Here is a 12,377-nt window from a genome sequence, read left to right on the forward strand (position 1 = left end):
GAAACCCTTTGAATGTCCTGTCTGTGGGAAAAGTTTCAATAAGAATTCCAACCTGGTGAGTCACCAGAGGACTCACACAGGAGAGAAACCCTTTGAATGTCCTGTCTGTGGGAAAAGTTTCAGTCAAAATTCCAGCCTAGTAATCCACCAGAGGACACACACTGGAGAAAAACCTTTTGAATGTCCTGTCTGTGGGAAAAGTTTCAGTCAGAATTCCCACATGGTGAGCCACCATAGGACTCACACAGGAGAAAAACCCTTTGAATGTCCTGTCTGTGGGAAAAGTTTCAGTGAGAATTCCAGCTTGGTGAACCACCAGAGGACTCACACAGGAGAGAAGCCGTATCAGTGTCTGGATTGCGGGAAACATTTCAGTCGGAATTCCAACCTGGTGATACATCAGAGGACTCACACAGGGGAGAAACCCTTTGAATGTCCTGATTGTGGGAAAAGTTTTAGCGAAAATTCCAGCCTGGTGAACCACCAGAGGACTCACACAGGAGAGAAACCGTATCGGTGTCTGGATTGTGGGAAAGGTTTCAGTCAGAGTTCCAACCTGGTGAACCACCAGAGGACTCACACAAGGGAGAAACCTTTCAAATGTCCATTTTGTGGACGTTACTTCACGCATAAATCATCCCTTATTGCACACAAGGAAGTCCATTTGAGGCAAAAGTAGTTGAGTTTATAGAAGGCTTGAATTTAATTTGTGATATGTCAGTGAAAGTGTAGGTGAGGAATTGACTATTTGAATTTGGGACTGATTCTTTCTAGTGAAACATTTCTCAGGATTAGACTTGTAAATGGAGAGAAAACAATATAGAAAAAGTCCTACTACTGGTTTCTTGTTAGCAGCAGCAGTTACTGTATATATTTTCTTTTGCAGAAGTTGTGGAATTCCTCAAGGAGAGGCTTTTGGGTGGTAGTTTTGTATATTGATTATTAAATTCCCACATGTGGAGTTACAGTCTTCTTTTTCTGTCTGTTAATGTTTTATTAGTTTATAGTATACGATACAAATAAAATACAAAAGTAAATAGCGGGAAAGATAGGGGAGGGGAAAGGAAATGGAAAAGTGAGGGAAGGGAACAAAAAAGAAAGAAGGCATTGACTTGTGACTTCCTTTGGTGCAATAAAATAGAGTATCAACATCAAACGTCAACTTTTTACTTTTACAAAATAGTATAAACTAGCTATTTTGATAACAACAAATCTGTAATCGGTAAAGCCCAAAATCAAAATTTCAGTTTTTTCCACCTGAAGCAAAATGTCCAGTAGGATCCAGTAGCAAATTTACAGACGTACATGGTATTTAGCATTTAGCAAATATAACATTGTCCTTCAGGAACGGAGCTGGCATGGTGGGAGCTCTTGGGTGCAGACCTGGCCAGCAGGAGTGAAGCTGGCTCTTATGGAGCCTCTGGCCTGATGGTGATTTAGGCCGGGGTAGGCAACCTTGGCTCTTTTATGCCTCGTGGACTTCAAGTCCCAGGCTCAGGAATAAAAGAGCCAAGGTTGCCTACCCCTGATTTAGGCCATGGCCTAAATCCTTGGGAACCACAGGAAATCAGTCATAAAGATTTGGGATGTAGAGAGGTTTTGATAACCGCTGAGAGTCACCCTTAAGAAAGCAGATTGTGCATTCTGTAAAACAGTCACGAACGCTTAGTGCTCAGCACATAACATCTTCACAAGCTAAGTAGCATCACATCACTAATACCACTTTACAATGCCTTAGTAAGGCCACACCTGGAATACTGCATCCAGTTTTGGTCACCACGATGTAAAAAAGATGTCGAGACTCTAGAAAGGGTACAGAGAAGAGCAACAAAGATGATTGGGGGACTGGAGGCTAAAACATATAGGGAACGGTTGCTGGAATTGGGTATGTGTAGTTTAATGAAGAGAAGAGTGAGGGGTGACATGATAGCAGTGTTCCAATATCTCAGGGGCTGCCACAAAGAAGAGGGAGCCAAGCTATTCTCCAAAGCACCTGAAAGCAGGATAAGAAGCAACGGATGGAAACTAGTCAAGGAGAGAAGCAACCTAGAACTAAGGAAAAACTTCCTGACAGTTAGAACAACTAACCAGTGGAACAACCTGCCTCCAGACGGTGAATGCTCCAACACTGAAAGTTTTTAAGAAGAGACTGGCCAGCCATTTGTCTGAAATGGTATAGGGCAGGGGTCTTCAAACTTGGCCCTTTTATGACTTGTGGACTTCAACTCCCAGAATTCCTCAGCCAGCATGCCTGGCTGAAGAATTCTGGGAGTTGAAGTTCACAAGTCATAAAAGGGCCAAGTTTGAAGACCCCTGGTATAGGGTTTCCTGCCTTAGCAGGGGGTTGGACTAGATGACCTCCAAGGTCCCTTCCAACTACTACTACTACTACTTCTTCTTCTTCTTCTTCTTCTTCTTCTTCTTCTTCTTCTTCTTCTTCTTCTTCTTCTTATTATTATTATTATTATTATTATTATTATTATTATTATTATTATTATTATTATTATTATTATTTCACTTGGATCAGTTGCAAAATTGGTTGTTAGAAGTCAAAAACGACTTGATAGCCTTTAATCAGTGAAAAGGTCTTGCAAACGCCTTAGGCGGAGACGGGACATGCGCGTATTTCCACCAATTACCCGCGGTCAAGCAGGCGAATCTTTGCCTAGAAAGCGGACGATCCAGCCGGCGGGTTTCTGTAGCTGAGCTTAAACGAGTTAAAACCATTGAGTGCTGCATTGCTAGAAAGGAGGGGAGGAGAGAGGAAGCGCCGAGGAACTTCCTCTTCCTGATCACTCATCGGAGGAAATTGGTGTGCAGAGTGCCTCTTTTGCTCTTCCCAGGATCGAAGCAGCAGCTGGAAGGTGAGTGGAGGGCAGGTCGGAGGAGAAGCCGGGAGCAAGCGGGGCTGTTTGGTTTCCTCCACGGCCTCCAAGCAGAGAAGCAACTAGGCCAGGGGTAGGCAACCTCGGCTCTTTTATGACTCATGGACTTCAACTCCCAGAATTCCTGAGCCAGCCAAGCTGGCTCAGGAATTCTGGGAGTTGAAGTCCATGAGTCATAAAAGAGCCGAGGTTGCCTACCCCTGAACTAGGCTGAAGCAGGTCAGCTGCTGCTGCTGCATTTTCCTTCCCTCCCCAACTTCTTAGTCCGCTGGTGCTGCAGGCTGTTAAACTGCGGGCTGCAATTTCCTGCTGGTGGGAAGATTTAAAAAGTCTCTTTCAAGCGAAGGTTGATTCTTTGGGAACGGCCTCCCTCCAAAGGTTGTGGGTGCTGCATCACTGGAGGTTTGTAACAGAGTTGGAAGGAACCTTGGAGTTCTCTATTGCAACCACTTACTCCAGCAGGAGACCCTAGGGCAGGGGTAGGCAACCTTGGCTCTTTGATGACTCGTGGACTTCAACTCCCAGAATTCCTGAGCCAGCCATGCTGAGGGGAAAGGGAGAGGCTTCCAAGCTGAGCCATGCTGGCTTAGGAATTCTGGGAGTTGAAGTCCACGAGTCATAAAAGAGCCAAGGTTGCCTACCCCTGCCCTAGGGTCTACCCACCATTTCAGAGAAGTGGCTGTCCAGTCTCTTCTTAAAAGCCTCCAGTGATGGAGCATCCACAACTTCTGAAGGCAAATCATTCCACTAGTTCAGGGGTAGGCAACCTCGGTTCTTTTATGACTCATGGACTTCAACTCCCAGAATTCCTGAGTCAGCATGACTCAGGAATTCTGGGAGTTGAAGTCCATGAGTCATAAAAGAGCCGAAGTTGCCTACCCCTGCACTAGTTAATTGTTCTTACTGTCAGGAAGTTTCTCATTAGTTCTAGGTTGCTTCTCTCTTTCATTAGTTCCCATCCATTGGTTCTTGTCTTGTCTTCTGGTGCTTTGGAAACTATGTTAATGCCCTCTTCCTGTCCCCTCAAGTACCGTATTTCTTCGTGTATAAGATGCTACTTTTTTCCCCCTGCAAACACCCTGTTCAAAAATCAGGTGTGTCTTATACAAGAGCAGCGCCTTATACACGAAAAAATAATGGTAACCTCCAGAGCCTAGGGCATACATGCCGCCTGGTGCTGGAGGATCGCGTTGTCTCAAGGATGCTGCCAATCCCACTGAAGCTGCCGCCTATGACCCGTTTTTCACCAGCGCAGCTCAGGCTGAAGCCACAAGAAGCACCGGGAAGCCGCCTCAGTATACTACAGTGATTGACGGCCGAGGGGGTGGGCGGGGCTAAGCCCGCAGAGCGTTATCTTATTGGAGGAAATCGCCTCTCTTGTGCGATGGCATGTCCACTTGTTTTACTGCCGCTAAAGATGTGGTTTGTTTAATATTTAAAATGTTGGTTTCTGAATTTTTTGCTTAGAAAATTGAGTGCCGTCTTATACAAGGGTGGGTCTTACAGACGGAAAAATACGGTATTGGGATACGGCTATCATGTCACCCCTAGTTCTTCTTTTCACTAGATCAGATATACCGTACCCAATTCTTGCAACTGTTATTTATATGTTTTAGCTTCCAGGCCCCTAACCATTTTTGTTGCTTGTTTTCTGCACTCTTTCTAGAGTTTCAACATCTTTTTTATCATATGGTGACCAAACCTTGATGCAGGATTCTAAGTGTGGTCCTACATTTTATAAAACAGTACTAATACTTCATATGAATCTTGATTCTATCCCTCTTTTAATACAGCATTCGGTTTTTTGGCCACTGCAGCACACTGCTGGCTCAAGTTGGACTAGAAGTTTCTTCCCACTCTGTTATTCTATTATAATAATAATACAACAGGTCATCTAGTCCAACCCCCTGCTGAGGCAGGAAACCTTATACCATTTCGGACAAATGGATGTCCAGTCTCTTCTTAAAAACTTCCAGTGCTGGAGCATTCACCGCTTCTGGAGGCAGGTTGTTCCTCTGGTTAATTGTTCTAACTGTCAAGAAGTTTCTCCTTAATTTTAGGTTGCTTCTCTCCTTGACTAGTTTCCATCCATTGCTTCTTGTCCTGCTTTCAGGTGCTTTGGAGAATAGCTTGACTCCCTCTTCTTTGTGGTAGCCCCTGAGATATTGGAACACTGCTATCATGTCACCCCTCACCCTTCTCTTCATTAAACTACACATACCCAATTCCAGCAACCGTTCCCTATATGTTTTAGCCTCCAGCCCCCTAATCATCTTGGTTGCTCTTCTCTGTACCCTTTCTAGAATCTCGACATCTTTTTTACATCGTGGTGACCAAAACTGGATGCAGTATTCCAGGTGTGGCCTTACCAAAGCATTGTAAAGTGGTATTAATACTTCACGTGATCTTGATTCTATCCCTCTGTTAATGCAGCCTAGCACTGTGTTGGCTTTTTTGGCACTTCCCTTCTCTCCCTCTCTCTCCCTCTCTCTCTCTGTGTGCGCGCACGAGAAGGTGAAAAGCTTATTGAGCGGGACTCCTGTCTTTGCTGCGGTTTGCACAGAAAGGAGCAAAAAGCAGCAGCTCTCAAGGGCAAGAGAGCTACAGCTTGTCCAGAACAGCGTGAAGCCAGCTTGCCAGGTGAGCAGAAGATTGGAGAGAGGGAAAGAGGGGGGGAGGAGAGAGAAAGAGCGAGAGAGAGAGAGAGAGAGAGAGAGAGAGAAGTGAAGCGAAGCTCAAGAGAGAAAACAAATATGAATACATATGGTTGTCTTTACTGGATTTTTGGTAAAGAATGTTTAATGAAATATTTTGATGGTTTTTTAATTAAGAGGTGAGTTATGGGGATAATTATGCTGTATTTAGATAAGCTACTAAAATTGTTTTTACCTGTTGGGATGAATGAGAAAGGTTTTTTTTCCCTCTTTCTCCTGTCCTTTTCTCCCCGCCCCCCGCCCCCCCGCAATTTTTTTCTTTTCTATTTTTTCTCTTTGTACTTTTTATAGTTTGCATAGGCTTTTTATTTCATAAATACAAGGAGGATTCAAATAGACATTTGAGTATTTCATTTAAAAGTCACCTTCGACCCAGCGTCTGGTTGTTTTTTTTTTTTGGAGTTCAAAATGCTTTTGTTGCATGCAGAAATAAAGATTTGTTTTCTTTTTAGCAGTTCATTGATTTCATAATTGCAGCACACTATAGGTTTTTTAAACATAGCGCAAAGGTAAAAAAAGGATATATGCAGTGTTATCTTCATTTTAGATGTCAAAAGGGCTTTGCGGCTCCCAGTATTTTCTTTTCGGTGGGAAACGGGTCCAAGTGGCTCTTTGAGTGCCTACCCCTGCCCTATACTATACCTGTCCATTTGGCTTTTCCTGCCTAAATGTAGAGCCTTACTTTTTTCACCATTGAATTTCATTTTGCTAAATAGCGCCCAGTGTTCGAGTCTGTCCAGATCCTCCTGTATCTTAAGCCTGTCTTCTGGAGTGTTGGCTATTCCTGCCAGCTTGGTGTCATCTGCAAATCTGATGAGTTCCCCATCTATCCCCTTGTCCAAACCATTTGTTATGTATTTAATGTTAATCACGTTGTATACCTCACATGTTCATGAGGGAAACCCGGCAGCCCGTTGACAGCTGTCGCTTCCCGGACCTCGAAGACCGCATCACGGACCAGGTCATCGTTGGTCTGCGGAACCAGAAACTCCAAAAGAAACTTGTCACCAAGCCAACTATGGACCTTGCCGAGTTGTCAATCGAAATCATGGCTTACGAAGACAGCCACAGGGAAGACGCAATCCCGGCGGGGAACCCCTTCAGCGGGTCAGTCCATCAAGACTACCCAAGAAACCCCGACCCGGGAGCACCCAAACAAAAAAACGAAGTGGACGCCATCCGTCCGAGATCTGGCAACCCCCAAGTCCGCCGCGAAGGCGACAGGAGACCAGAACAGCCAGCCGGTGGCTCAAAAGACCCCGCCACCCGCCCCAAGTGTGCCAGCTGCAGCGGCAACCACGCCAGGGCCTCTTGCAAATTCCGCAACGCCAAGTGCCATGGGTGCGGCAAAACTGGCCACATCCGCTCCGCCTGCCGCAGCACGAACCGCGACACCCTCAACGATCTGGAAGTCGCCCCGGAAGGTAATATTTTCCCCCCTAAATTGCCCAGGGAAACCCTAAGGTCATCTATCCTGACCACTAGCACGGACCAGGGGCCCTTAGCCACTAACTACATCCGCCCAAAAGTTAAAATCCAAATCCGCATACAGGGAGTCCCATGTGAGATGGAGGTGGACTCAGGGTCCTCAGTCTCCATCTTATCTTGGGACACACTTCAAGGAATCGCGTGTCAATGCGGACGCCGGTTTCCTCTTAGCCCCTCAAAGATCCTTTTAGCTGATTTCCAGGGCGCTCCGATCAAACTAAAAGGAGAAACCAGACTTTCAGTCAATTACAGGCAATTTCACGGCGAACTGACAGCCCAAATTGCAGTAGGGAGGCGAGCCAGCCTCATTGGCCTCAATTGGTTCGAAGCTTTGGGCATAAAAATCATCGGCATCAACCACTCTCAGTCCCGTCAATTAGAAGCCGTCTGCCACCAGTACGCTGACGTGTTTGACGGGACTCTGGGGAAATACAACGGCCCCCCCATAGACTTAAAGCTAAACCCAGAGGTCCTTCCTATTAGAATCAAGGCAAGGAGAGTCCCCTTCGCCCTCAAGTCCAAAATCGGAGCGGAACTCGACAGGCTAGTTGGCTTAGGAGTGATTGAACCCACAGAAGGGGGTACTTGGGAGACCCCTATTGTCACCCCAGTTAAGCCCAATGGGGAAGTCCGCCTCTGCGCGGACTATAAAGCCACCCTGAACCGTGCATTAAACCCCCACGCCTATCCAGTCCCAGCTGTCAGGGACGTGCTCTCCTCCATTCAGTCGAGCACCATTTTTGCCAAACTCGACTTGGCTCATGCTTTTTTGCAATTGCCAGTCTCCGAAAAGACAGCTGACGCCCAGACCATCGTTACCCACCGCGGGGCGTTCAAGGTGAACTGCCTGCAGTTCGGGATCGCTGTGGCACCTGGCATATTCCAGGAAGCCATGGAGAGAACCCTTAAAGGAATTCCCGGAGTCTGCCCCTACTTCGATGACGTGCTCATTGCGGGGGAGACTGAGGAAATTTTAGCAAACAGGCTGCAGGAGGTGCTGCAAAGATTCCGCGCCGCCGGCCTCAAACTGAAAAAAGAAAAATGCTCCATAGGAGTCCCCGCCACTGAATTCCTGGGCTATAAGATCGACGCTAAGGGAATCCACCTTACGGATTCTAAAGTCCAAGCTATCAGGGCAGCCCCACCCCCCCAAAATAAGGCAGAACTTCAAGCCTTCTTAGGACTCCTTAATTTTTATCACGCCTTCCTCCCCCAAAAGGCAACTATAGCAGAACCACTGCACAGGCTGCTAGATAAAGGAGCCCCCTGGCTCTGGACCCAGTCCCACAATGACAGTTTTCAGAAACTAAAACAGCTCCTATCCAGTAAATCCACAGTCACCCATTACAGAGAAAAATTGCCCCTCTGCGTTGCTTGCGACGCCTCCCCCTATGGCATAGGCGCAGTCCTCAGCCACCTCCACAGCGATGGAACACAATCCCCCATCGCTTATTACTCCAGGACCCTATCCAGAACTGAGCGTAACTACGCTCAAATAGATAAAGAGGCCCTAGCAATAGTGGCTAGCGTGAAAAAAATTCACGACTACCTATACGGTTGCTCCTTCACAATTTTTACCGACCACAAACCACTGCTAGGGCTCTTCACCTGGGACAAATTAAAACCGCAAATCTTATCCCCTAGAATGCTGCGCTGGACCACGTTCCTAGCGGCTTATTCATTCAAACTTGAACACAAACCTGGGAAGGAAATGGGTCACGCGGATGGGTTAAGCAGGCTGTCCCTGCCCACCCTCGAGCCGGACCCCGCGCCAGCTGGCCAAATCCTGGCAATCCAGGAACTGCCGGACCGCCCCTTATCGGCCAAGGACATAGCTGCAGCGACCAGCAAGGACAAAGTACTTGGGAGGGTCCAAACCTCGGTCCTAACAGGCTGGCAGTCCACCTCCCCTGGACCAGAATTCCAACCCTACTTTCTTAGGCGACACGAACTGTCAGCTCACCTTGGCTGCATCCTATGGGGCAGCCGCATCATCATCCCAAGCCCCCACAGACAGCAAGCTTTAAACTCCCTCCACGAGGGCCACCCAGGTGTGGTTAAAATGAAATCGCTTGCCCGCAGCTACCTATGGTGGCCAGGGCTCGACGCTGACATAGAAAATCACGTAGCCACCTGCTACATGTGCCAGCAAACCAGACCACCCCCGCCACATGCCCCCATCCACAAATGGGAGGTGACTAAGAACCCCTGGTCCAGTGCCCATATCGATTACGCCGGCCCCTTCCAGGGCCAATACTTTCTCATAATAGTTGACAGCTTCTCCAAATGGCTAGAAGTCATTCCTGTCTCTACCACAACCACCGCAGCTACAATCAGGGGGTTGAGGAGGGTTTTCGCCACCCACGGGTTACCCGATGTCCTAGTGTCCGACAACGGCCCCCAATTTACCTCTCATGACTTCCAGATTTTCACCAGGGACAACTTGATTAGGCACACCACGTCCGCGCCTTTTCACCCCTCCACGAACGGCCTCGCAGAGGCCATGGTGAAGGCCACCAAGGACTCCCTGAAGAAAATCATCTCCGGAGACTGGCACTGCAGGCTGGCACAATTCCTCCTAGCCCAACATTCCACTCCTTGCTCCACCACCGGCAAGTCACCGGCCGAGCTCCGTTGGGGTCGCCGCCTGGTCACCAAGCTGGACCGTCTACATCCTGACAGGGCAGCCGCGGAACCAAACCACACGCCATCTGTCAAAACATTCCCTCCCGGCCAACTCATCTGGGCTAGGAACTTCGGGGCCAGCGACAAATGGCTACAAGGCATGGTATTAAACCAAACCGGCCCAGTCTCCTACCTAATTGACTTAGGGGGCGGACGGCACATCAAACGACACACCGACCAACTAAGACCCAGAGCGCCGCAAAGCCACATTCCCCAAACACCCCCTATTACGTTAATCACCCCACCCCCACAGTTACCGCCAAGCCCGGCGCCGCGCAACCCCGATGTCCCCATCAGCTCCGAACCTCCAAGCCCGACAACTTCCCCCACCGGAGGAAGGGGGGATCAGCCCAGCGTGGATCTCTGCCGCTCCACCAGACCGCGAAGGACGCCAGCTTACTTAGCCGACTACGAATGGGCCAGCAGCAGAACCATTGAACCCGAGCCAAGTTGAAAACTTCCAGGGGGGGGAAAGGGGTGTTATGTATTTAATGTTAATCACGTTGTATACCTCACACGTTCATGAGGGAAACCCGGCAGCCCTTTGACAGCTGTCAAAAGGGCTGCCGCGGCTCCCCCCCACTGACGCGGCAAGCGGCCGATTCTGACAGCTGTCAAACTGTCGCGCAGGCGCAGTACACTGACAGCTGTCAAACCAGTCGGGCCGCGCAGGCGCAGACCAGCCGGAGCTGTCAAAGCTGCCAGCTGGCCACGGCAACAGCTCGCTGACAGCCGCGGCTGTCTCAGCTGGTCTCGCTCGATTGGCTGTCGTCGCGTGGCGGGAGAACGCCGCCAGTTGATTGGGTTGTTACTGTTTTTGTTTGACACAGTTCTCTATAAATAAGGGGGATCCCCGGCGGTGCCTCGCCCGGGACCTGAGCCCTAAATAAACTGTTAACCGAGCCTGCTGCCTCCTGGTCTTCCTTTGGAACAATCCATCATTGATGAAGATGTTGAAGAGCAGTGGGCCCAGAACCCCACTACACACTTCCCTCCATGTAGATGCGGTTCCATTGAGGACCACACGCTGAGTACGGTCGGTCAGCCAGTTATGAATCCATCTGGTGGTGATGCTGTCTAATGTACATTTTTCTGTCTTATCAAGTAGTAGGTTATGATCTACTTTATCAAATGCCTTACTGAAGTCCAAGTTAATTATATCCACAGCATTCCACTAATTTTGTCACTTGGTCAAAGAATGCAATAAGATTTGTCTGGCATGATCTATGCTGGCTTTTAGTAATGACTTTGTTTGCCTCTAGGACGTGTTCACTGATTCGTTGTTTGATTATCTTTTCCAGAATCATCCCAGGTATTGAGGTCAGGCTGATAGGTCTGTAATTTCCTGGATCCATTTTTTTTCCTTTTTGGAAGGTGGGAACTACATCAGCTCTTTTCCAGTCATCTGGTAGTTCCCCATTGCTCCAGGATCTTTGAAAAATATAGTTCAGTAGTTCAGAGATCACATCTGCCAGTTGCTTGAGAACCTTGGGGTGTAGTCTATCTGATCCTGGTGAATTGACCTCATCTAGGCTGGACAGGTGCTCACTTACCATTTTCTTGCCTATCTTAACTTGCGTTTCTATTCTGTTTTTTATGGCACTGTTTTTGGTAGGTTGGACTGTTTTTTCCCTTTGTGTAAAGACACATGCAAAAAATGAGGTAAATAGTTCTGCTTTCTCCCTGTTGCTTGTCACCTTCTTGCCACTTTCCCCCACTAATGGACCAATCATTTCCTTAACTTTTTTCTTTTTTTATATGTTGGAAGAAGCTTTTTTTGTTATTTTTGACTTTGGTCGCAAGCCTTAGTTCATTTTGAGCCTTAGCTTCCCTCACTTCATCTTTGCAGGCACGGGCTATTTGCTGATATTCTGACTTAGTTATGTGCCCCTGTTTCCAATTCTTATACTTGTCCTTTTTATCTTTCAGTTTATCAGAGAGTTCTTTATGCAGCCATGCTGGTTTCTTTTGAGAGCTGTTATTTTTCTTCTTTGTTGGTATTGTACTAGACAGGGCCTTTTCAAAATTTCCCAAGCTTCTTGAGTTGTTTTCCCCTTTAGGATTCTCATCCATGGAATTCTTCCCACAATCTCTCTACGTTTATTGAAATCAGCTCTTTTAAAGTCCAAGACTGTAGTTTGACTGTGTTCTATTGCTTGTGCTTCCATAATGTTGAATTCCAATATTGCATGATCACTTCCTCCCAAGGTTCCTGTGACTTCAACACCTTCTATAATTTCATCTCTGTTAGTGAAAATTAGATCCAAAATTGCTAATCCCCTAGTTCCCTTCTCTACTTTTTGGGAGACAAAGATGTCTGCTATGGGCTTGCTGTTTTCATGGCAACAATATCGGACTGATCTGCCACTGCACTTTTCTGGGATTTTTGGTTTTTTACTTCCATTAATCACCTAAAAGCACATTGTTTCCTATTGGTGTCCCATCCATGTATTAAACAGATCCAACTGTGCTCAGTCCAGCTCTTTGAAAACTACCTATTGAGGACCTTTCGGGATGCTTGTTTTATATAGGTACTTCTCCCCATTTGTTTCATGAGCCTTCAGAGTTACAATGGCACTGTGAAAGCAGACATAAACCTGGTCTA

At 47.4% G+C, this 12,377-nt stretch overlaps 1 protein-coding gene across 5 annotated transcripts in view; it reads left to right on the plus strand.

Annotated features, from left to right (window-relative positions):
- The first annotated feature begins 2,803 nt into the window (after nt 1-2,803).
- Nucleotides 2,804-12,377, plus strand: part of LOC310634669 (uncharacterized protein) — a 43,598-nt gene continuing 34,024 nt past the window's right edge. For all 5 annotated transcript variants that reach the window (XM_083353199.1, XM_083353198.1, XM_083353200.1 and 2 more), the window contains exon 1: nt 2,804-2,864. The gene's annotated coding sequence lies outside the window, so the exon portion shown is untranslated. The remainder of the gene's footprint in view (nt 2,865-12,377) is intronic.

The sequence above is a fragment of the Vipera ursinii genome, assembly GCF_947247035.1.
Source record: "Vipera ursinii genome assembly, chromosome: 2".
NCBI lineage: Eukaryota > Metazoa > Chordata > Lepidosauria > Squamata > Viperidae > Vipera > Vipera ursinii.